Source organism: Diceros bicornis, chromosome X, assembly GCF_020826845.1.
Source record: "Diceros bicornis minor isolate mBicDic1 chromosome X, mDicBic1.mat.cur, whole genome shotgun sequence".
NCBI classification, from domain to species: domain Eukaryota; kingdom Metazoa; phylum Chordata; class Mammalia; order Perissodactyla; family Rhinocerotidae; genus Diceros; species Diceros bicornis.
Window position 1 is genome coordinate 15853180 of NC_080781.1, and position 22793 is coordinate 15875972.

A 22793-nucleotide genomic window follows, 5' to 3' on the forward strand; every position below is an offset into this window, starting at 1 on the left:
ATTTCCATTCTTTTTACTTTTTTTATTGAAAACACACATCTTACTTGCCCTGAATACAAACATATTTTCCTTATTTTTTAGTAGCTTTAATTACATATTAGAATTTTTAACCCTTAGAAAGCTTCATTTTTAAGTAAAAACTAAGTAAGCAATTACAAACTTTCTTGTTTTTTTTGGGGGGGGTGGTGAGGAAGATCGGACCTGAGCTAACATCTGTTGTCAATCTTCCTCTTTTTGCTTGAGGAAGGTTGGCTCTGAGCTAACATCTGTGCTCATCTTCCTCTATTTTGTATGTGGGATGCTGCCACAGCATGGCTTGATGAGCAGTTTGAACCTGCGAACCCCTGGCCGCTGAAGCAGAGTGTGTGAACCTAACCACTATGCCACCAGGCCAGCCTCTAAACTTTCTTTTACATTAGCATTCTGTGGCTTGACAAATTTATAAACGCTTTTCATAATTTTTAGAAACATGTTACTTTATAGTATAATCTTTTAATAAAATACAAGACATGTTTCACAATAGACCCAAAACGCCTTTTAGTTTCACTGTAATAAGAAGCCAAAAGTAGATAAACTTATATTTAGTAATTAATATCTAATATCTTATCTTGTTTGAAAATGATCTAAATACTTAATGAATTTTTATCATTTAAGTTAACATAGCAAAACTTCACAGTTTCAAAGTTACCAAAGAGACTTTGGAAGCTTTTTAAATACATACACCATAACACATAATTATTGTTAAAAGTTTACCCAACACTCATCTTTTTCACATCTATTTAGTTACTTGTTTCCAATAATTATTTAGATTGCCTACAAGACTTCATGAGACATTAGGCAAAATTAGCCATCATTTTAAGTTGTTGTTATTTTTTTTTTGAGGAAGATTAGCCCTGAGCTAACATCTGTCGCCAATCCTCCTATTTTTTGCTGAGAAAGGTTCGCCCTGGGCTAACATCCGTGCCCATCTTCCTCTACTTTATATGGGACGCCACCACAGCATGGTTTGATAAGCGGTGCGTAGGTCCGCATCTGGGATCCGAACCTGCGAACCCTGGGCCGCCAAAGCAGAGCACACAAACTTAACCACTACGCCTCTGGGATGGCCCCTAAGTCATTATTTTTGTTAACCAGTTTTGTAATAAAGATAACATCAGCTTATTTGACCAATAAATGTAGAATAAATGCTGCATGTCTGCAGCATATCCAATGCTGATAACTCTGAGGACGTGCCTATTTTAATCAAACCAACAAACTTAAACAAGTTTTCATTTACCAAAGATTATTTTAGTATAATCTTTGAACTTGAAAGACATGTAAGCGCTTACTTTTAAGTCAATTAAACAGAGCCCTTAGTTTTGGGTATACCATCCGGAGGTAGAATATCACACATGTATAACATACATATAGACACACATAAACACACAGGTAGATACAGACAGAGACGTTAAGTTTTTGTTATGAATCAGGTGCAATACAAAACTCACTAATTTCTGAGAAACATTTGCATTTCAAAGAATGGCTCTCAGGTCTTAGAGAAGATGACAGCAGAAAAATCTACATCATAAAGACAGAGAGAAAGCAGTCAAGTTTTCTTTAAGATGGTGTTTCTGGGGCATATCTGCCTTATCTGTTTCTAATGTCTCAATCTTTTTTCTCAATCAATATCTAGGAGCATTTGGAGGAACAGAGGAGGCTTGGTATTTGCAAAAGACAGGTGAACTGGGCCAGCACCGTGGCTTAGCGGTTGGGTGTGCGCGCTCCGCTGCTGGCGGCCCCGGTTCGGATCCCGGGCGCGCACCGACGCACCGCTTGTCCGGCCATGCTGAGGCCGCGTCCCACATACATCGACTGGAAGGATGTGCAGCTATGACGTACAACTATCTACTGGGGCTTTGGGGGGAAAATAAATAAATAAAATCTTTAAAAAAAAAAAAAAGACAGGTGAACTTTGAACTGCTTTCTAGAGCCATACTTCTGGCCTTGCAGAGATTTGTAACACAAAGACGGTTGCTTCTAATTCCCCAAAGAACTGGATTACAGTTTGAATGACAAAAAGAGGTCGATCCACCCTTCCAGCTTTATTTTTTTTGCTTTTTTTATATCAGGGAAATTTCTAACTTAAGAGGTGAATCAAAGATTTGTATGTTCTAAAGTTTTCAGGACGATGTATCACACCTTTAAAAGTCTGCACAAAGCATTTAACAGAGGCCCTTTTTCTAAGTGTACAATTTAACTCTAGACCAATTTACCTTGTGGGAGGCTTTTATTATCTTTTTATTAGCACCTGGTATTAGCCTCTAGTTTTTATCTCATACTGTGTGGGTTCAGGCAACCCTATTGACTTCCCTTTAGTAAGTTTAATTAACACTGTCCGAAGAGCAGATTTATATGAAGTCTTACAATCAGGCATGGGAAACGTTCCCTTTTCCCAGTGAGACATAATGTCTATCCCCACAATACAATCTATAATACAATCAGGCAAAAAAGAAGAGATACAATCACTTCACATAATGCCTGTAAATATATCAATTTTTCTACAAAATTTCATCTGAATTCCATCAACTCTTATACCTCCAATCACAGTTTTCATTAGGACTTTATCTATAGGTCTTAGTCTTATAGTTTTGGACAGGGGAAGCATTCCCAGTCAGAAATTTTAAAACATACTCAGGCAAAGTTGTTATAAGCTCTTATATAAAATTAGCTCAAACATCCCAACCTTTATAATCTTATCAACACTTATACTTTTACATTTTCTCAATTTAATTGTAACCTGAGTTAGGGTCTTAAGGTTATTTATTTTTTTTGTATTTCCTTTTATTAATTTGGCCTTTTTATAGGTACCAATGAAACAATTATGATGAGAGCTCTCACAAATTTTTTCCCCAATTGAGAAGTTTTCCCAATTCAAACAATCCATCGTCTGGCCATATTGATGAGTAGGATCTTAACAGCGACTCATACCAATAAGCTTAACCATGGACATGAGAGGCATCCCCAAAAGAGATCCAGAAAATTCACTCCCAAAATATAGCTTAAGAAAGCAAAGGCCATCGTTGCACCACAAGCAATGAAGGTTGAGACAACAAAGGCCCCTAATAAAAGCAATTGGGACCCCTTATGACAAACTCCCCTGAGAAATGGCACAGCCAGACAAAGAGAGTGTCCCCTAGAACCCCAGTCTACTCGACTGGCCACCAAGAAGTGTGCCAGTACAAGCATCTTCCAGATGGTGGAGACCAGAAAGATCACAAAATCAAGCTCTCAAGACACAGAAAAAGACAAAAGGAAAAAAGCCTCATATGATATGCACATTAACAGCTTCAGCTAAGCCTTGGGTCTCCTGGAGCCAGAACCTAGGAGGGAAGTGCCGCAAGGTTGGGGATCGTGTGTGCCTTACAGAGTACCTCGTCATCGCACGGACATTTTCCTGAAGTTGGTGGGGGACCTGTGTCATCTACCCCATTCTGTGACCTAACTCATCCTTTCAAGGGACACTTTGTGAGGTGGTGAGCGCCCTAGTGGCTCTTAACTGCTCCACTCACACCCACCAAATTTGCAGTCTTTTTGGCTTCCAAGATGCCCTTAGCAATAGCTTTTACCTCATGTGCGTAGTCCCAGACAACCGGCAAATAGAGATGCCTGTGTCTTATGACAAACAACAAAAAACAACAGAGACAAGGAAAAATTACTATCTCTGGGAGGAAAAGGAGCTACAACCAATGAGTACTCAACCAAATCTCCTAGAGTTGCTGAGTCCAAGAAGCTAGCTTCACCAATATTTTCTCTTGCTAATCCAAAATTAGAAAAGGAAAAAAACTGACCACTCTGGCTCCCACTGGACCCTGCAGGCAGAGATCTGGGAGACTGACGTGGTAAGAACTCTTTTACCTCCTGCCGGATCTTGTCAGGGGTCCAGGATCTCTTGGCTGCAGTAGTTCAGGAGCGAAGAGCGTCCAGTGAGTGAAGTTTTATCCCATCCAAGTCACCAAACTGTAGGGGAGAAAGACATATCCTCTACCCACTCTGGGTCCTTCTGGCTGGGGTATGAATTAAATTGACATGAGACAGAATAACAGGAGAAAATCAAACAAAGCTTTATAACATGTATACATGGGAGAGACCCAGGAAACTGGGCAACTGGCCAAAATGGCAGAGACTCTCATCTTAAATACCATCTTCAGCCAAAGACAAAGGAGGATGTTGGGGTGGGGGGAGTCAGTTATGGGAGATTACCAGAAAAGCACGGTAAACAAGAGTAAGGTTATTATGCAGATTTAAGTCCTTGCCTTCTGCACTGATAAGGGTTTCTAGAGATAAGGTCATCGCCCCTCTTCCTGGTACAGAGAGGGAGATACCTGAACAGATGGAGATTTCCCTTACAAATATAAATGTCTCTTACAAAGGGTAAATTCTACTTTTCAGAGCTTCTCCCATGTCTGCAGTTTTTAAAAGTAATAATCCTCGTTAGCCCAAAATAATCTTCATGCCAAAGAGACACATTTTGGGGTGGCCAATTCTGATCCCCACCCCCAGTGTCAAACAGTTGTTTTGGAGACTAGAAAAGCAAACCCACTCTGCCAGCATGGGAGGCTTGTCAGGCACTGCTGAGGGTGCATGTGAGGTTTATTAACGTCACGAACTGGACCTAGACATCATTATTTATTCTGAAAACTCCCCAAGTGATTCCAATGGGCAGCCAGCTTTCAGAACTACTGTGCTAAGGCAGGGTTTCTCAACCTCAGCACTATGGACATTTGGGCCAGATAATTCTTTGTTGGGGAGTAAGAGGGGCAGGGCGGGGGGGTTGTCCTGTGCATTATAGGATGTTTAGCAACATCTCTGGCCTCTACCTACTAGATACCAGTAGCACCTCTCCCCCCACCCCGCGCCAGTCATGACAACCAGAAATGTCTCCAGACATTGGCAGATGTCCCCAAGGGGGCAAAATTGGCCCTGGTTGAGAACCACTATGGTAAGGGAACAAAGGCCATAAACACTACATGTTCATAAAGTTCAGGAATTGTGTATACGCCTTGTTGCTATGAGAATTGTGGTTAAGAACACAGGCTCTGAAATCAGATGGTCTGTGTTCAAACACTGGATCTACTACTTAACCTTTTGTATGACCTTGGACAAGGTACTTAACCTCTCTGTGCCTCAGTTTCCTCATCTGTAAAATGGTAATAATAGTACCTGCCTCAAGAAGTTGGGAGGATTAAATGAGTTAACACATGTAAAGTAGTAAGAGCAGTGCCTGCTCAATAAATATTAGCTATTAGCTATCATTATTATCACAGAGTCAGAAATGTAGTGGATACCAGATGTCTGTTGATTAATGAAATGCTTACATTAAAATATACTCCATGCTTAACCTAAAGAAATTTCCACACTAAAATTGAACAGAAAGGCAGAGTGTGTTGAATTTCTCTTAGGATCAGTGCTTGATTTGTTCTAGATTCTAGGCGCACTCCTTCATCCATTTGACAAATATTTATTGAGCATCTACTCTGCCCCCACTGTTCTAGATCCTGAGAATACAACAGCGAGCAAGATACACAAAGCGCTTGCCCTCATGGAACTTATATTCTGGCAGGGGAAAAAAAGACATGGAATCAGTCAACAAATAATTAAACAATATAATTGTAGATAATAGTGTTACCAAAAAAACAGAAGTCAGATGAGGGAGTGGACATTTATAGTGGTAGGTGGGGAATGCTGTTTTAAAATGAGGGTTAGAAAAGACCCAGATGAAACAAGGGAACAAGTTATGTGAATATCTGGTGAAATGGTGCTCCAGGCAGGTAGCAGAGCAAATGTAGAGGCTGGCAGGCAGGCAAATGCTTGGCTTGCACGAGGAACAGCCAGGAGGCTGGAGTGTTTGGACAAATGTGTGAGGAATTGGGGTAAAGACCCTATAGGGCCTCAGAGGCTACAGTGAGGATCTGGGGATTTATTCTAAGTGTGGTAGAGGTGATAGAGGGTTTTGAGCAGTGGGTTTACAAGACTGCACTTACTGGCTATCCTGTGAGGTCAAGGGTGGATGCTGGGAGGCTGGTTTAGAGGCTACACAGTAATTTAAGAGAGAAATGTGGGTAGCTCCGATTATCTCAGGGTATTATAAACGAACTCACTTTGCATCATAGCAGGATCTGATATAAAATGAATCTGTCTTGAACACAGTTCAGCCATTTGGGGCTTAGAAACTACAGTTTTATAAAACAGTGTTTTATGAAAGAGTGGTCAAACCAGTTTAGAGGGTCATGTTCATCCTTTTAAAATGAAATAGAACAGATGGAAGAGAACTGAAAATATCAGAATACATGGCACCAAGGAAAAATGCATAATACTTTGTGAGATTCTGTTTCACACTATACATAGGTATGTTCATACTGAGTTGAATTAGAAAATGTATTTCTCACTGTGAATGGTGGGCAGGAAAACTTGAAAAACACTACAAAAAGCTACCTTATTTATGCGTAAGTAGGTTACAAGCTGTCCCTTTATTCTCTCCCTTAAGTGCTGTACCTGGCATCCCCCCAAATGAGAACATTATAAAAGAGCTCCAATAGTAGGTTCTTCATAGTCTAAATAAAACGAATTGACTTATACTACACTATCTTCTCCTCCAGGGAGATCAAAACATGACCCTCCAAAGTCAGGAAGACTGACTCACCTCAAAACTGTTAGGCTTTCAATGAAAAAAAAATTTCAAGCAGAGCAAGAAATTTTTAAATTAAACTTTAGACGTTTAAAAGCTAAAAATGGAAAGAAACCTCCTGAAAGTAATAATGGTAATTACCAGAACTCTACAGCAAGCATAATACCTAGTGGTAAACTATTAGAAGGATTCCCACCCAGATCAGAAACTCCTCCTCAACAGTGTCTTAGAGGGAAGCCTAGCCAAAGGCAAGCAAATAAAATGAGGAAAAAATATTGGGGTGTGGGGGGGAATCCCTATACTATTGCCATTTGCAGGCAGTTTGATTTTCTACCTTGAAACTCCAGGAAAATCAACTGGAAAACTATGAGAACTAATAAAAGTTCAATAAGACGGCTTGGATATGATAGACTTACAAAAAAATTAAATAGCCTTTCTATACAATAGTATAGAAATTATAAAATGAAATGGGAAAAAAAGGATACAATGTCCAAAAGTAATAAAAATTACACACACAAAACAATCTAGGAATTCACCTAACAAGAATGTGAAAGACTTACAGTGTGGTATTGGCATAAGGATAGACATACACATCAATGGAAGAGAATAGAGTTCAAAAATAAACCCACACATATACAGTCAATTAATTTTTGACAAAGAGACCAAGGGGATACAATAGGGGAAAAGTACAGTCTTTTCAACCAATGGTATTGAACAACTGCCTATCTATATGGAAAAAAGTGAACCTTGACCCATACAAAAATTAACTTGAAATGAAGTCAGAAACCTACATGTAAATGATAAAACTATAACATATCTAGAAGAAAGCACAAGAGAAAATCTTGGTAAACTTGACGTAGACAAAGATTTATTAGACAGGCTACTAAAAATGCTATCCATAGGGGGAAAAAACCCTGCTAAATTGGACTTTATCAAAATTTAAAACTTCTGCCCTTCAAAAAACATCATCAATTCCACTTATATGAGTTATAAGTCAAATAAAATAGTCAAACTCATAGAAGGAGAGAGTAGAATGGTGGTTGCCAGAGGCTGGGGAGAGGAGGAATGGGGAGTTACTGTTCAACTGTGAAACTGTATAAAAGTGTCAGTTATGCAAGATGAATAAGTTCTGGAGATCTACTGTACAACATTATGCCTATAGTTAACAATACTGTATTGTGCACTTCAAGATTTGTTAAGAGGGTAGATCTCATGTTAAATGTTCTTACTACAATAAAAAAAGAAAGAAAATGAAAAGGCAAGCCACAGACTAAAAGAAAATATTTGCAATGCATATATCTGACAGAGAACTTGTATCCAGATATATGATATATGAAGAACTCTTATGATTCAACAATAAGACAAACAATACAATAAAAAAAACCCAGACATTTCTTAAAAGACATACAAATGACCAAGAAGCACATGAAAAGATGCTTAACATCATTAGTCATCAAGGAAGCGCAAACTAAAACCACAAAGAGATGCCACCACAAACCCACTGGAATGGCTGCAATAAAATAAATCGACAATACCAAGTGCTGGCGAGGATGCCAAGCAACTGGACCTCTCATGCATTGCTGGTGGGAATGCACAGTGGTGCAGCCACTTGGGAAAAGCTTGGCAGTTTCTTACAAAGTTAAATTTACCATATAATACAGCAGGAATCCTACTTCTAGGTATTTACCTGAGTGAAATGAAAAATTTATGTTCACACAGAAAGCTGTATGTGAATGTTTATATTGGCCCTATTCATAATCTCCCAAAATTGGTGAATGGATAAACAAACTGTGGAATATTACTCAGCAATAAAAAGGAACAAATTATTGATTCACACAGCAACATGGATGAATCTCAAATGCATTACGCTATGTGAAAGAAGCCAGACTCAGAAGGCTACATGGTGTATGAATCCATTCACAGGACATTCTGGAAAACACAAATTTATAGCAACAGAAAACAAATCAGTGGTTGCCAGGGGCTAAGGGTGGTGGGAGGGGTTGACCGCAAAGTGTCAATAAGGAATTTTTTGGAGTAATGAAATTCTTCTGTATCTTGATATGGTGGTCATTACATGACTATATGTATTTGTAAAAACTTATTGAACTTTACATTAAAAGAGTGACTGTTATAAATAAATTTTACCTCAATTTTAAGAACATGGAATCAACTCAAGAATTAATTAAGAAGACATAAAATGGAACAGTGTTTACAGAATCTTATTTGATTGAGAGAATTTATTTTATTTTAATTTTCCCCAAATGTTTAGCCTATTTCTTAACTTCCAAATCCCCCCCCCACCTCATACCATGCCCCAAAAATAAGTTTCATGCAGATTAAAGACCCACATATTTTTAAAACCATAAACATCTAAAAGAAAATTTTTTTCTCTATCTTGAGGTATGGAAAGCCTTCCTCAGTGAGGCATAGAAACCAGGTCGCAGGTTTTTACTAAAGGCAGAATCTCTCTTGTCTTCAGCATTAACCTCACAGAAACACCTTCTCCTCCCCCTTTTTTTTTAAATGTAATGGTGCTCTTCCCAGTTTGTAGCGTGTATTTGAAAGTGACTTGGCACTCTCAGGGAGCAAAATGGAAAAATGTGTTTGTCCGTTTCATGTGAGCAGTGAAAGCACCAGGAACCTACGTAGCTATGTCCCCCTGAGTCCCAAACCAGACTCAGCCATACCACAACCACACCAGAGCGCCAGTTGGCCATGGACAAGCAGCTTCTTTACCCGCTCTCCCTAACACCTGAGCAAACTCACTTTGCCATTTCTGGAAGGCTGTTCATGGTACCAAAAACATAGCAGCTCTCCTTACCCTGCCAAACCCGCCAATGAAATTCCACTTCTCAGCCTTTTTCTCCCTCTGCTGAACAAAATCATATCCACAATTCAAGTTCAAGTTTTTTTCTTTTCTGTGTTTCCAACAGTTTTTTTTTTTTTTTTAAGAAAAGCACACACACCTGGAATCTGTGGGGTTTTGGCAAGAACTATTCACAGAAAACACCGATGCTGGCCCTGCATTTCTTCAGTGTTTTTCAATAGCGAAATCTACTCTATCCCCCTTTTAATGAAAGTCACCTTGCAGGGATGTGGGAATGATAAAAGCAGAGGGAATCCGATCCTGCCTGGCATGGCACTGAGGCCCTGTAAAACAATACCCCTGAACAGCTACAAAATTTGGCCACTTTTTGTTTTCCAGCTTTGCATTTGAGCTGTTAAAAGCAAAACAAGCAATGTCCAGCTCATTTTAGATCTTAACTAAGCAAAACTTTGAGACACTAAAAAGGATTCCCCAAATCCTTTGGAAATAACACTCACTTTGTCACTTAATTTACAAATTATTATAACATCAAACTTAATTGTATTGTACATATTAATAATTAAGCTCTTAATAAACAGTTAATTATTAACATTGATAAAGCAATAAATATTGGCATACCATGTATAACTGAGGTTATAGTCATAGGCTTACCTCTTAAAATAGCCAAGAAAGGTTGAGAAAGATTAGAGGAACTGCAACATCTAGCTAGTCTTTCCCAATAAACTGCTTTCCATCACGCACCAGCTCTGAACCTTGATCAAAGAAATGGGTCCTTTTTCTGCCTGTGGTAACTATTAGACAGAATCAGCTACATAATTTGTGGGGCCTAGTGCAAAATGAAAATGCAAGGCCCCTTGTTCAAAAATTATTAAGAATTTTGACAGCGACAACAGAACATTAAACCAAATACAGTTTGCATGCCCATGAAACCAGCTCTACTGTCAGATAATGTACTTGGCTAGTAAGCTGGTAAGACAAGTAAAGCATTTTGCTGCTAAATGAGGAGCAATCGTTTTAATGTGTGTGTTGGGGTGGAGGTGGGATTATCAAGTCTTAGGACCTCCTCTCCCAATCTCCCACTTTTCCTAAGGTTTTTCAGCCTGTTGGACAAAAAAGTACTTCTGCAGAGCCTGCCATAGAAAGCGTGGTCAACGGAGCAGTACTATGAGCATCATCTGGGGGCTTGTTAGAAATGCAGACAGGGCCCCACCCCAGATCTACAAAATCAGAATCTGCATTTTAACAAGATCCCCAGGGGATTCGTGTGAACAGTACATACTAAGAAGTGTCACTGTCGACACAGCCACGGAAAACCTCTGCCGCCTGCCTTATCTGGTTCTGGGGGGGGCCCAGGAGCTCTCCTTCTCCTCCTCACCTTAGTTCCGGGGCCTCGAAAAGGCAAGTCCCTGTCGAAATGCGCTCACCCGAGACCTCCAGCCTCCTCCTTCTCCCATGCTCACTCCCAGGCTTCGGGCTGCCGCTCCATCCCGCCGCGCCCCGGGCCACCTGTTCTGGGTCCTGCCAGGCGGTGCTGCGCCAAGCCGTCCAGGGCCCGGGGCGCGTTCGCGCTCCGCAGGGTCCCCCGCACCCACTGCCCGGCGCGGTAAACTGAGTCCCCGCGAGTCGCGTCTCGAAGACCGCCCGCGCGAATAAGACTCGCGGTTCCGTTTCCCGGAGGTGGGAAGAGTTTGAGTCCGTTTGAGGCTTTTGAATACACACGTCCCCTCGCTCGGAGAACGCGTCGCCGGAGCCCCCCCTTCCCACGGCGCGCACTCTCCCACTGTCGGGGTGCCGGCCTCAAGAGCTCAGAGCTCTCTGCCTTTCAGGGTGGCCCTGGCCCCGGCTCAGAGCCGCAACCGGGCGGAGGGAGCGTTCGCCCCGCTGTCCCGTCGCCCTCCAGGTCCACGCGCCGCGCCCGAGCCTCCCGCGCCCGTCGCCAGCTCCCCAGGCTGGGTCTCAGGAGCCCGGAGGAACAGACCCATCCCGGCACCTCGCGCTTACCTGCCGGTCCGCGCCGACGGGCTGGCTGCTGGCGCCCTCCGGCCCGCCTTTTCCCCTTTCCCTCCCGCCGCGTCCCTCCTCCTCCCTCCCGCGGGCTGGGCGCCGCCCCCGGCGCTCCCGGACCACTCGCCCGCCCGCTCTCCAGCTGCCCGGCGCGGCGTGGCGCGTCCGGCGCTCGGCGGCGGCGAGGCTGGTCGCGGAGGTGGGGAGCGGGCGGGGCGCGGAGGGAGGAGGGTGCGAGCGAGCAGCGCTGCGGCCCGAAGCCCTGCGGGGAGCTCGGTGCCGGAGGGCAGGGAGAGGAGTGGGGGCCGCGGACAGGGCGGCCCACCCCACCCCAGCAGAAGCCCCCGCGGAGCTTCTGGAATCCCTGGACCGCGAGACCCTCGGATGCCTGGCGTCCGGTCCGGTGCGCTCCTCGGGGACCCCAATCTCCAGACCCAGCCGCTCGCCTTTAGGGGTCGCCCTGGTACCCAAATGCCTGTCCCACCACTTTCAGCGCGGTGCAGTGTGATGGGTGAACCCCGAGGTCGCCCCTCTGCCACAATGTTCCTGATGCAGCGATCAGATGTCAGACCATTCGGAGGGGGATTTGGAGAGATGGGTAAAATAAAGAAGTCCTGGGAAAGGATTCAACACCATGGTTATCTGATGAAGGACATGTTACACCGATACCTAGAAACTGGGATCCCCAGCGCTCTGCCTGCTGGGGGCGGTGGTGGGGGGGTGATATATGAAGTGAGTTGTCCCTGGTCCCCTCTGCGGTTTCTGTCTGACAGCATCTCCTCCGTCTGCATTGTCATAGAATAAAAATTAGAGCTGTAAAGGGGCTCCTAACCAGTTACAGCTCTATAAACTAGAGCCGTATGGATCACCTAACCAGCTTGTCAAAGTGCCTCATATTACAGATGGGAAAATGGAGGCCTGGGGGGGCTTGGCTCGGTTCTACAATAAGAGTTAGTTGTAGAGACCAGGAAACAAGCACTCTGAATTCCCTCTCTGGCTCCTTTTACTGCCACCCACCCCCACTACCCTCTCCATCCCTGCTCTTTATGGTCAAATAACTCCTATATTTGCAAAATGCTTTATCACTTTAAAAGCACCATTCTCCTTTGTTAAAACCTGCAGGAGAATATTCCATTTTTCTTTACCACCAAAACAAAATTCTAGATTCTGAATTGCACTCACGGCTCTAGAGAGGATCTTTATAAAGTGTAGATCTGCCTAGTACATCCTGGCTGACTGCCATATTAGACACAACACAGGCAAGATATATACTCCACTTTGCAGGAGGGGTTGAATTTGTTCTGCAAATACCAACTTATTAACACACAACATTCTAGATGGATAAATGAATGGAAAGTGTTTTCAGAGAGACTTTTGACTGGTTGGATTAAGGGGTGAGTGGAGGTCGGGAAGCTCATCCAGGTTACATAACAAATTCAAGGCAGAATTATTATGAGAGGAAAAACAGTACATTTTAATAAACAGATTCAGTGTGACTCCAAAGGGTTAAATTGTTTCTGTTTGCATTAACTGAACACTTGCATATATTTGAAAATAGCGTTCACATTGTGTAGAGCCACCAGAAATCTCATACACTGCTATTTACCAGAATCTGTTAATATTAAGCATGCAACTACCCTACGTCCAGCAATTCCCCGTCCAGGTGTGTACTCAACAGAACTGAGTGCATGTGTTTACTAAAGAACATGAACGAGAATGTTCATAGCAGTGTATTTGTAATAGCCCCAGATTGGAAGCTACCCAAATGTCCATCAACAGTAGAGTGGATTGAACACATTGTGGTGGTATAGTCACAAAATGGAATACCAGACAGCAATGAGGATGCATAAACCACTGCCATGCTGACTATAGACCGACCTCATAAACAATATTGAGCGAAGGAAGTCAGACACGAAAGCGTACATACTGTGTGATTCCATTTATACGAAGTATAAAACAGACAAAACCAATCTACAAAGTTAGAAGTCAGGATGGTGGTCATTGGGGGTTGGTGACTGGAGGGAGTTACAAGGGGGATAAGGAGGGTTTATGGGGTGCTACTTACATGGATCTATTAAGTTTGTGAAAATTCACTGAGCTGCTCACCTATGGTACATGCACTTTATGTATGTTTTACTTCAATAAAAAGCTAAAATATGTATAGTTCATATTAAGTCGCTTGATTTTCTAAGGTAAGAGTGATATTCTAAAGTAAATAAGTATACTTTTGAACAATCTTGCTGTTAAAAAAAGTCACTTTAAGGAAATATGTCTAAAAAACAAAAATGAGACACTCCTTAGCCTAAAATTAGAAATTTGTATTTTGATGCACTTCCAGTGAAACTGTCATTCTCCTCGACACACTCTCAGATCAACATAACTGCCATCAGGACGGACAGAAGAGGAAAGAGGCTGGGACTGAGAAGTGCCCCCCGCCCCCGCAGCCCTCCAGCCATGGGGCTTTCTGCCTTTTCTGTGAGAGGCAGTCCTGGTCACACTCTTCCTACGCAGGCCCTGTCTGGTGACATGAAGGAAGACTGTGGGTGCCCAGGATTTGTGGTTAAAACTTATCCACAGCCTGTGGGCTGATGTCCCAGCAACTGGAGAGTGGGAGATTTTGGCTCTTGCCCCACAGGGTCTTTTAGCCAGTGATAGAGTTGGTCCCCAGGCATGAGTCGATCAGGAAACATGGCACAGACTGAGCAGGGAGTGCAGAAGTCTTTGTCTCCTTGCCCCCTCCCACTGGTGGACCCCTTAGTGTGGGCTCTCGGTGAAGGGAGGTGGCAGAAGAGGACAGCTCACCAGTGCTCAGGGCCCAGCTTTCTCCTTAGAACTTCAAATGCAAATTTACCTGTGGCCAAATAGTCTAAAAATATACCACACAATGGTCTTAAACAGATTCATTATTTTCCAAGGGAAATGAGCACCAAGAGAACATGAGACTTGTGTGCAAGTCAAGATAGTGGGATGAGGAACTAGAATGAGGAATATGATGATGATAATGATAATAATTAACATTATACTTACTACATGCCAGGCATGTTAGACTTTTACTTTTCCCAAGATCCACAGCTAGTAAGTGGTAGAGGCAGGACTGCGATCAGTTGGAGTGTGACTCCCAACTCTTGCTGTCTTAACGCCCAGATGTGAAAGATGGAACGTTGAGATGGCAAAAGCACCAGACAGAGAATCAGGAAATGAGGGGGTTGGTGTCTACCAGTTTTGCTAAACTAATCGGTTTAGTGACTTAGACTACACTGAGTATGAGTCTCAGTTTCCCCATTTGTAAAATGTGTAGGGGACGACGAGGCCAACTCAACTAAACTCCAGTGGTAGTGCCAAGGGTTGGTTTGGGGTGTTTTTGGCCCCCCATAATCTCCATCAACACTCCAACACCACAAATAAAAGGCACCTAACAGTGTACTACACAAACAAAACAAGAAAAGTCCCCTAGTCAACATGGCCCCCACTTCCCACACAACTGTATTCAGATTACCATGCCTGAATTTCTCCTTATAGAAATTCTAGCGCTACCACTGCTCAGAAATCCCTTCTAGCTTAAGTCATTCATTCATTCTACAAACATTTATTTTATGCCTACAGTATCAGTGAGGATAGCCTAGGTTATGTCGCAGTAACAATCGACTCTCAAAATCTCTGTGGTTAACACAACAAAGGTTTATGTCTGACTCACACTATGTGTTCATCATAGGTTAGAAGTGGGGCTCTACTTACTATAGTCACTCAAGGACCCAGGCTGAACGAATAGCCACCTTTTCAGACTTTGCTGGTTGCTGAGCTAGAAGGAAAAGAGACCCCTGGACCACGAGCATTTAAATGCTCCAGGACAGACATGCAACACTTCTGCTCCCAACTCATCAGCTGGAACTGTTCACATAGTTGCACCCAGGTATAGAGGGCCGGGAAATGCAGCCCTATACGGATCTAGGAAGTGGAAAGGTAGAAGTATTTGGTGAACAGCACTGATGACGACCACACCTACTATGTGCCAGACCCTGGGCGGATGAAGATGGGCAAGAGGTGGTCCCAGCCCTCCAGGCACTCACAATCAAACCAGAGAAGTCTCTGGTACTGTAGTTCCATCCCCCGTGGTATGTGGTAGATTTAGGTGAGAAACCAATCATTGCCAATGTGAGTGAAGTCACCGTGTGATACAGCAAAATTTTTCTTCAGAACATTGCGCTAGTTGTAATGGTGGTGAACCTATTGCACAATGACAGAGATAAATAAATCACACATTCTCATGGGAGGCAAAAATGCTCTCTCTTGTGAAAATACTGAATAAAGACAGTTGGACATGTTGTCAGTCTGTTCGATGAAAATTACAAATGGCAGTTTAATGAAAAATGAAACCAGACTTTGGCCTCAACCAAGATGAGGATGGTGGGACCAGCCCTTTCTGAGAACATGTTCCAACTTGGGAAGAGCTGAGCGTGGACCCATGCCAACACAAATAACCCAAGAATCCAGAGGAAACTAAACGCATCCCAGTAGATCTGCACACTGGCATTAGCTTGTGCAACTCATCACCACCCCGCCTGCAGCGAGCAATCCCAGGGCCTTGGGAGTTGGAGTAGAGATTTGGGAGAGGAAGATGAGCCCATTGCGTTCTTCAGAAGTGAGACAGGAAACAACTCTCTGGGACAGGCCACATTCAGCTCAGTCCTAATTGAAGGTCTCTGAACAGGGATGGCTCTTTTTGTTTCTTGAAGGAACTCATGCAATTTTAAATCAAATCTTTTGTTTTACCTGTCTCTGAAGCCACAGGGCATATTTCAGGGGGAAACTCTGGACAGATGCACCCCTATAGCACCCTAGTTTGCCTTATATGTCCATTTTCCCCCTTAGAGAAGATACTTTGAGACTATGCAAATATCCTATTTCTCATCAAACCTTCTCCCACTAATTTTAGCATCCACCAGTGGATCATGCCTGCAACAATGATTATTATGGTGTTCCACCTGATTTTCTATTTCCCTCATTCCTTCTACATTAAATCATTGGAATTCTTCCATAGGAACACCTGTACCTTCTCTCCTATTTCTTTACTTAATCAATTATTTATTTATATCAGAATAGACTCATGGGTAATTATTTTAGCCTGTGGGTTATAATCCAATGCTACCATTATTTATTTTGTTGTCGAATTGTCTCAGCTTCAGTCCTTGGGAGCTCTTTTAGGTTGGCTTCTGTGTCCTCATCCTTTTTTGAGCACTTCTTTACTTTCTGGAACCCCAATATACTCCACGTTCATCTTATATATTACTCTACTTTTCTCATTTCACCTAAGAAGATGCCCTAAGTCCCTCTCCCTTTTTAAAAAAATTTGGGTATTTTTTAGCTAAGTCACCAATTGGGGGCCCACTGCATGAAGTAATGCTCCATTTTATTTGTCCTAAGTTGCTGTTTTGAAGTTGTAACAGTTATTCTGCCTGGGTCTAGTGTTTGGAAACTTGTTGGAAAAAAAATGTCTCTTAACTAAATGCATCCTTCATCATCCTAGAATATTTTTGGTATACTCATTGGCCCCATACTTCCTCGGTCTCACCTGTAGCTATGACATTTTTGGCTATAAGTACAAGAAACCACAAATCCAACTGGCTTAAACCATAAGGAAATGTGTAATTTCAGGGAACAGGAAGACCAGAGCAAGGACTCTGGCTCCTTTTCTCTGTGATTCTTCCAGCTCTGCCCTCAGCCTGGTTTCCCTCATGGTCATGTGTTGGCAGTCAGCAGCAAAGAAGGCAACAGGCTAAGTCGCTTGTGTCCACCAGGAGGGGTAAAGGAAGGAGCAGGGTCCTAGAAGGGGAAGGAGAGGGAAAAACTCTCCTCCAACTGTGGAATAAATAGCCTTCTCTTCAGTCTCAACCAAGATGAGGACGGTGGGACCAGCGCTTTCTGAGAACGTGTTCCAACTTGGGAAGAGCTGAGTGTGCCCCCTTGCCAACACAGATAACCCTAGAATCCAGAGGAAACTAAATGCATCCCGGTAGATCTCCCCGATTGGGCCAAAGTAGGTCACATGACTACTTCTGAGCCAATTCAGCTGCCAGGGGAATGCCAGACACTGATTGGCTTAAGCCTGGATTGAGGAACCAATCACTATCAAGAGGAATGTGAGTAACATGATTGCTGAGGACAAGTGGTTCTCAAATATAAGCCTGCATCAGAATCACCAAGAGAGCTTACTAAAATACAAATTGCAGGGCCGGCCTTGTGGCATCGCAGTTAAGTGCGTGCGCTCCGCTGCTGGTGGCCTGGGTTCGGATCCCGGTGTGCACCGATGCACCGCTTGTCAGGCCATGCTGTGGCAGTGTCCCATATAAAGTGGAGGAAGATAGGCACAGATGTTAGCCCAGGGACAGTCTTCCTCAGCAAAAAAAAAAATAGGAGGATTGGCATGGATGTTAGCTCAGGGCTGATCTTCCTAATATAAAAAAAAAAAATACAAATTGCAGGGCCCCAGCCCCAGAGTTTCTAATTCAGGAGTTTTGAGTGGGGCCTGAGAATTGACATTTCTATTGTATATTTCCAACCAGTTCCCAAATGATGCTGATGTTAGCATGGGAACCACACTTAGAGAACCACTGGAGTAGACCCATCAGACTAACTCTGCAGCTAGGGATGGGATCAGTGTACCCTGAGTCACACAGGCTGTGTGAAGGAGAGGTGAATGCCTGAAAAAAACTAGGAGAAGAAAAGAATGGGTTGAGGGTAGACCATCAGCTGGTGTCCACCAAACCAGTGCTCCTCAAACTTTAATGTGCATGAATCACTTGGGGATTTTGTTAAAATGCACTTTCTGTTTCAGTAGATCTGGAGTGGGGCCTGCGAGTCTGCACTTCTACCAAGTGATGCTGTTACTACTGGTCCGTGGACCTCACTCTGAAGGGGGAGGCACTACACCCCCCTCTCCCTGGTTCAAGTCTTCAGTCCTCCATAGCTACATGCTGCAGGAACTTCCTGACAGATGCCCCTGCATCTCAATTGTGAATGGTCCAATTGGCCTCCTAGACAGTCTGCAACACTCCCTATCAACCACAGAACCCAGCCCGGACTTCTTGGCTTGGCATTCATAGCCCTTTGGGATCTGTCCTCAACCTGGTCCCGTGTGCAAATCCGCAATTCCAGTCAGGATCCCCTCACGCTCTGCCCATTCCCATAGCTTTATCTTTGCATTTGCTCTACTCCTCATCCACATTGTCCTTCCCCACCCTCTGCCTCTTTGAATCCCACTTCTCTCAAGGGTAAATCTACTTCTTCAAAGCCTCCTCTGCCCTCTCCTCTATGGATTCTACAACTATTTGCCAGCCCCAGGGTGCCAGGCAGCTTCAGATGGCCTTCCCTCCCCTTAATTTCCAAAGTCCTCATTGTCTGCACCATTCATTAAGCTCTGATGATTCCTAGCTTTGAATGTTGAGTTTAAGTCACAGTTTTAGTCTTTAGCTAGAGTATCATAGTACTTTGAGAGCAAGCCCTGCTGTTTCCTTTTTCCCCTACAGTCTTCATCCCTGTATCTGGGTATAGTATATGTATTTGTCAAATAAAGTTAGGCTTGGCTACAGTGACAGCCCTAAAATTCAATGGCTTAACTTCACAAAGGTGTATTTCTCCCTCACATGAAGTCTGAGGCAGGACAGGATACCCTCCTCCACCTTAAAGGGAAGCCATCAGGAACATGTGCCTCCAAGATGGCCGAGGCAGGGAAGAGAAGGCTGAAGGAGGCACCTGGGCTTTTAAATGCCTCAGCCCAGAAGTGATGCATGTCACTTCTGCTCACAATCGATTGGCCGGTACTAGTCCTATGGCTCCAACTTAACTGCAGGGAAGGCTGGGAAATGTAGGGATGCACGTGGAATATTTGATGAGCACTTGTGTATACCATAGTAGATATCAGTAGTTATTTCTTGAGCAATAGTTTGAGTTTCTTCCTCTTTCCAGCTTCAAGAGATCTTTCATGAGGGTTGATGACCAAGACCACACTGGATTCCAGTGAGGACTTCCCTGACCACCGTCATTATTTACACTTTCAAACTCCCTCCTTCACCACCCCTGGCTTTCTCTCTACTCTTTCTCTGCTTTATTTTTTCTCCATAGCACTAATTGCCAACTAACTCATGTTACTTATTTGGGGTTTTTTATTGTCTGCCTCCCCTAAAAGACAGACAGTAAGTTCCATACGTTCCATAAGGGCCAAGTTTTTTGGTTTTGGGGTTTTTTCTGAACTATTTTTGTTGCTGCTATGTCCCCAGTTCCTAGACCTGTACCTGGCACATAATAGATATTGAATAAATAATTGATGAATGAATGAATGTGTGAATCATGGATTTACATGAGAGGAGGTGATGCTTTTGTTTTTCTACCGGGTATTTTTGTTTTTTATCAAAGGAAAAGTGTATATTGACTCTTAAAATTTTGTAGTCTCTAAAATTGGTAGTGCCAGCAACTTCCCTTGATCCTTTGCTCTGCTCCCTACTGTGCCCATCTGTATACTCAAGAGTAGGAGAAGGAGAGACTAAGAGGCTTCAGAAACATTCATGCCAGAGCTTTTCTTCTCTTAGATTTGCCTCTGGATGGAGCACATCCCCAGGGCAGGCTGGGCAAATCATCAGAAAGCAGGCTACTAAATAGAGTTTCCAGGGACACTCTGGAACACTGCTGCTCTCTCCCTCCACCTGAAAAAAAAGTTCAAAAAACTCGAGTTATTCTCCAAGTCACCAGCTTAGGTGCCCAGTTTCCCTCCGGGGAACGTCTGCCCTGGCAAGAACAATAAAATCCCTTTCTCCCAACTGGAGAGGTGGAACTCTTAGGAATAACTGCAATCCCTTGTTTTTTCTTTTGTCTTCTTTATTTCTTCACTCCAGAGAGCGAAATGTGATAGTAGCATAATTTCTGTAGCTTTTCTAAGAAATTCCTCTTTGCTGGCACGTAAAAAGGACTCTCCTGGATTCCTGCCATTGGCCATGGAGCTTTAACACATTGTTGTTGGCTCAGCTGGGGAGCCAAGATGAGTAAAATATTCTCTAAACTCCTGTGGAAACACACAGCAAGTGTTTCCAACCGTACTGTATTATTTGACCCAAAATATTTTCCCCCTCTTATTTGCCAATCCATGTGTTACTTCCCTCAAAACTTAAGTGGCCCTCCTTTCCCAAACCCCACAGCACTTGCATTACTAAGAGGGTCTGGGGCCACCACTAACTAGTTTTGTGATCTTTAGCAAGCTATCTCCCTTTTCTGGGCTTCTGGTTTCACATCTCACAGAAAGGGATGTATTAGAACAGAGTTTCTCAAACTTTAGTGTGGATAGAAAGCATCTGGAGAGCTTGTTAAAACTGGTGGCTGGGCCCTCCCTCCAGACTTACTGATTCAGTAGGTTTGGGGTAAGATTCCAGGATTTGCATCTCTATTAAGTTCCCAGATGAGGCTGAGGCTGCTGGTTCAGGGACCACAATTTGAGAGCCACTGAATTAGATGAACTCAGAGGTTCATATTGCTTGTTCATTCAATGAGTCTATGAGTCTGAATCAGGGCTTTTTTGGTTGCAAGTGACAGAAACTTGATTCAAACTCACTTAAGTAAGAAAGGGAATTTATCAGCTCACACATCTGGGAAGGACAGAGGTGGAGTGGATTCTGGATACAGGGATTCAAATTGTGTCATCAGATTTCTCTCTCTCTCTCTCTTTCTCTCACTTGGCACTTGGTCCCAATCTCCACCTTCTATACAGGGCTTCTTCCATGCTAAACAGCATTAGGTGTGGCTGTAGACACCTCCAGTTTATATTAGCCCAGATAGCAATCCCAGAAAAGAAATAGAACTCCTGCTCCCTGGTTTGGTGTATAATAATCCCAGAGACAGACTCTCATTGGCCTGGCTTGGACCATCACATGGTGTGCAGGATGGAGTGTTATGATTGGCTAAGCCAATGTCACATGTTTCCTCTTGAAGTCAGGGGCTGGAGCATTAGGATGGGAAGCACTCTTCTCAGACTGTAACCTCTATATCTGTGTTGTTCATTGCCATATTTTTAGGATCTAGTGCCTAGCACATAACAGGTGCTTAACAAATATCTGTTGAATGAATGAATGAATCATTTCATGAATAGTGTAAATTTTTCTTAGCATATTCAGAAATCTTCAAAATTGGTGATCCTGTGCACTCTGGGGGTAAATGTGAAATTTCTTGAGATTTTCACACAGTTTTACTGTACCCAACTAAAGTAAAGTTTGTTCTTTTCTTTTCTTTTTTTTCCTCCCAGTAGAGACTAGAGATGCTAAGATCCAGCACATCCACCACCCCTTACATTCTTTCGGGTTTCTGAGGCTCATTCTGATCCTGCTTTGTTTTTGGAAACTCAGTCATGTACCTTTTTTCCTCAAAATAATGTAAATTAGTTTTAATTTAGATCCTCTTTAGTCTCTTTTAGTGAGTGCTTTTGTTAGTTGATAATTTAATGAGATTTAAATTACAGGTTTTTTTGCAACAAAGGTAAACATCTCCCCCTCCCCAACCCCAGCCTGCATTACAGTGGCTTCTTTTTAGGATATTTACTGAATCAAGGGACCTGGTTTCTTTGTCACAAACATTGACTTTTTGTGTGTGGGGGGTGGCCCTCAATTTCCTTATATGTAAAAGACTGGAGTTGACCCAGATCAGTGGTACTCAGACTTGACTACCCATTAGAATCACCTGGAGAGCTTGAAATAAATACTGATGCTTAGGCCCCATTTTCGGAGAATCTGATTTAAATGGTGGGGTCATCAGTATTTTTATAAGTTCTCTAGTTGAGTCTAATGTGCAGCCAGAGTTGAGAACCACTGGCTAGATCATTCTAATTTAAAAATGCAGACTTAGAGTCAGAATGCCAGCCCCACTACTTGGGCAAATTACTTAATCTCCCTAGGACTCAGTTTCTCTATCTGTAAAATGGAGACATTAATAGTACATAGAGTTATTGGGAGAATTCAATGAGATGATCCAATTAGAGCCTTGCTATTCAAAGTGTGGTTCACCTCCCAGCAGTTAGCCGCATCACTTGGGTGCTTCTTACAAATGCAAAATCTCAGGTCCCTCCCCAGATCTACTGAAACAAAATCTGCATTTTAATAAGATCCCCAGATGATTCTTATGTACATTACAATTTGAGAAGCATTGGTGTTGAAGATTTAATAGACTATCTAGTACATAGTAAATGTTCAATTGATGTTAGTTGTTACTAATATTTGTACTAATAACTCTCAAGGTAAATCATTCTATTTCCACCCCTGCCTTTCA

General features: G+C 43.0%; 1 protein-coding gene across 2 annotated transcripts in view; it reads right to left on the minus strand.

Moving 5' to 3' along the window:
* ADGRG2 (adhesion G protein-coupled receptor G2) overlaps positions 1-11446 on the minus strand; it is a 137454-nt gene extending 126008 nt beyond the window's left edge. Inside the window, exon 1 of one of the 2 annotated variants that reach the window (XM_058535534.1) lies at positions 10867-11446. The gene's annotated coding sequence lies outside the window, so the exon portion shown is untranslated. Of the gene's footprint in view, positions 1-3894; positions 4712-10866 lie in introns of those variants that run through there. The other variant, XM_058535532.1, reaches the window with a different exon arrangement.
* Between the last annotated feature and the right edge of the window lie 11347 nt (positions 11447-22793).